Here is a 3721-nt window from a genome sequence, read left to right on the forward strand (position 1 = left end):
TACCATACTATTTTGATTACTACAGCTTTGTAGTAATCAAATAGCTTGAAGTCTGGAATTGTGATACCTTCTCTGCTTTTCTTTTTAAAGGTTGCTTTGGCTTTTCAGGGGTCAATTGTGGTTCCATACAAATTTTAAGATTGTTTTTTTCTAGTTCTATGAAGAATGCTGGTGGTATTTGATAGGGATTGCATTAAAAATAGAATATTTTTAATGTGTAATAAATACATTTAAATGATAGTGCCTATTATTAAATAATCCAATTAGAGATGTATGTGTTTTGTGCTGTCAAAATAAAATTCTGTGGTTGTAAAATCAGTTTTGCCATCATTAGTATTAGTATTTTGACATTGGTATATAGATAATTGTGTCCAATTCTTATCTAAATACTATTCTGATTATTTAGTGTTATTTATATCTGTCTCTTATTATTTTCTTACCAAATATTCTGATAAAGTTCTGGTCAGTTTACAGACGAACAACTCTAGTATTTAACTTGGTTGCTCTTACACCTTTATATTTTCCCTGTAGTTTCACTTTTAATGAATTGTACAAAATAAAACCATCCTTTTTACTCAGTATTGTGGCTATGTTGAGCATTTTTAGTATGGTCTGTGCTGAATATTTTTAGGGGAAATGTAGTCTACTTTATTTTCCATATTGCCAAGTATGACAACATATTATGCTTAAATTATTATTTGATAACTCTTCTAAAAGTATTCTTACATGTGCAGCATTTTATATGAATCATTCATCTATGAGCTTAAAATAAAACTATTTCACTGTTTCATTTGGCCAGGGGCATACCCTTATTCTCCCCATTAATCTTCTCTTTAAATACTAACTAGCTATATATCGTCTATGTTTTTAGTTCATATGTTCTATATTGAATTTTAGTCTGATATCTATTAAAAGATTGTTTATGAAAAATATGATCCCTGAAGAGAATAACTTTAGAGAACTTGTCAACTGTTCCAATGGATTCTGCATATTTTAAATATGATATTTTAAAATCCACAAAATAATGTAGTTTTATGAGAATCTAATTATCATTTGAAAGAAGGAAAGCCAGTTCTAGAAATTAATCTAAGGGAAAAATTAACGCAATTATGCTTATACTAAAGCAGGTTCATGATCTCTGGTATGGCAAATGGGATTTCACTCTGTAATAGTAAATACATTAAAAAATATGTCTACCAAGTATTGAAAAAATGGACTCCAATGGCCTAAAAGGCAAAGAGACTATATGAAATGGTTGATAACATTTTAATTTTCTTTGGAAGTTAATTCAAATATCCTTACATATTAGTAAAATAGAAATTCATACCAAAATTTGCATTTTGAGAAATATGGACAATATAGTGTTTCACTTTATCCTAGTAATTTCTCCTGGAGCTATAACTATAGCGTTTTGTTTCATTGGCCTAAGTCTGAGATTTCAGTTCTGGTTGGTATTGTAGCAATAATTTCTGCTAACAGAAAAAGGAAAATAGATAACATTAGTTAAATGTCTATTATGTCTATTAAGATTCATTAAATCCCAGAATAACTCCTCAATAGGTATATAAAAGAATCAAGATCTTTAGGAAAGTGGCTGTTGCAGAAAATCTTTATTGAATGCAGCATCAACTACGATAGGCAGAACATGGTAATATAAGCCCATGATAAAATAAATCAAACAGCCTTTCATCAAACACAGGGAAATTGGTGGCCTTAATAGTACTTGGATCCTCAACATCTATCATTTTTAACCAAATGCAAAATTTGCACCAGAAATGCTGTGGCTAATTCTTTCTCTGAATTTATTATCATCAAAAGTAATACTGAGAGGAATTAACTGTGCTAGACTAAAGACTGACAAGAGATTTAATAAGAATGTTTATTTTTTAACACAGATCAAGTAACATCATTCATACACACATGGGAATTGTAGTATAAAGAAATGGTGTCACCGTCATGAACAATTCAAATGGAATTCACCATGTGACTCACTGATCCTAAGAATAAAGTCTTTCAAATCTGGTAACATTAAAACTGCTAATATTTCAATTCTGTAGTCATTCTCTAATTCCTAAGCATCAGGTCAACAGAAAGATGGCAAAGCTATAACTTTAGAAGTGGAAAGATTGAAACAAAGATATTAGATCATCATATTAAACTGAAGTTACTAATAAGGTTAAAGGTCATTCTTATTTCTACATCTTTAAGACAATAGTTAACAGCTTTCTTCTAATTATATTTTTCCTTACAATTTAAATGCCTAGGATATGTATGGAGGAGAATATAAAATTCACCAATGGAAAATATAGCTTAGTTCTTTTTGTTAAATAATAATTCAATTTTCTGGAAATTTCATTGGACGTGGTCCAAAAAAACGATTTCATTGCTAAAATATTAGTTTCCAGCATTATCAAGAGTATGTTCAAATTTGTCTTTGAAATCAACGAGGTATACTGCCAAGTACTCTTGATCATAAAACAGAAAATTATATTGATCTATCCTTAATTGGGGGGGTTAAATATCTTTTAATAAAAAACAAATGGGTGTGTGCAGATCATAAAATTCTGTGCAAACAATATTCCTATTAACCTCCATGCTATCATGGTTAAGAACAGTTTTCAAACATCACATAATGAAATGATTACACTAAGGCAAGTTTCTGAGTGGAAGAAGGGATGATTAAAATACCAAGAGTTTACCAGAGCTGCAAGAAGAGAAGTGTTGAGTGGGTCAGTAGACATATTTACTGTTAAAAAATCTACATAAATGAGCCTAGACAGAGAAAGCATCTGTGAATTTGTTAAATTTGAAAACTCTGAGGAGAATAATAAATATAGCACAGGCAGCATGAAAAAAAGTCAGTGAAGTTTGGCAGTCTAATGTGCTAAAAGTAGTTGTATGTACAAAAATGGAACCTTATACAGCTGGCTTAAGTATAAAGAACCAAAATGAAGAGCCAAAAACTCTAGTATATTAAGAGTCCTTATAGAATATTCAATAAAAATAAATTTTTATTAATATTAAGGACTTATTTTTGGGCATGTGGTTGAGAAAAAGAAAATACATGCATTTAGAAAAATATAGTAAAAAAGACAAAATGATTGATGTAAAACTAATAACAGTTTATTACCATATACCATCACTATTCATCTAGCTATCACTATACATCTAGCTATCTTTTAGACAGTGTATTATTGTTAGTTAAAAATTACATGCTACACAACAAATAATTATTTTTCTGTTGATCACAGAAAATGTGCCTTGTGAGGAGAATAGGGGCAATGGTTTCTAACACTGGCTAAAAACCTATACATTTATTAACATGTTTAATTATTTCAAATTAATTCAGTTAGTACCTACTGAAAGTAAATATTGAAATAATGTTAATGAGTTGCAGAGTTTCACATTCCATTAGGAACGTAAGACAATGTTGAATGATAATTTTTCGAAACCTATCTCAAAACTACTACCATTTTAAATCACTGTCCTAATTTTCTCTTCAGCAGCAAATATTTTAAGAGAGAATTGTACTCTTCAATCTGTAAGTGTCAGAGACATACTTGTACCATGTTGTTAGAAGCTGAGGTGGGATGGCTTATCTCCTACTTTGACACTATTGTGAAGATAAGATATTCACTAGAGTCTACCTGAATCCAAGAGGCTCTCTTACATGATTTCTGTGCCATAGTAAATTTGGGATGAAGTTCAGTCATTCACTCAC

Source organism: Suricata suricatta, chromosome 7 (assembly GCF_006229205.1).
Source record: "Suricata suricatta isolate VVHF042 chromosome 7, meerkat_22Aug2017_6uvM2_HiC, whole genome shotgun sequence".
Lineage (NCBI taxonomy): Eukaryota > Metazoa > Chordata > Mammalia > Carnivora > Herpestidae > Suricata > Suricata suricatta.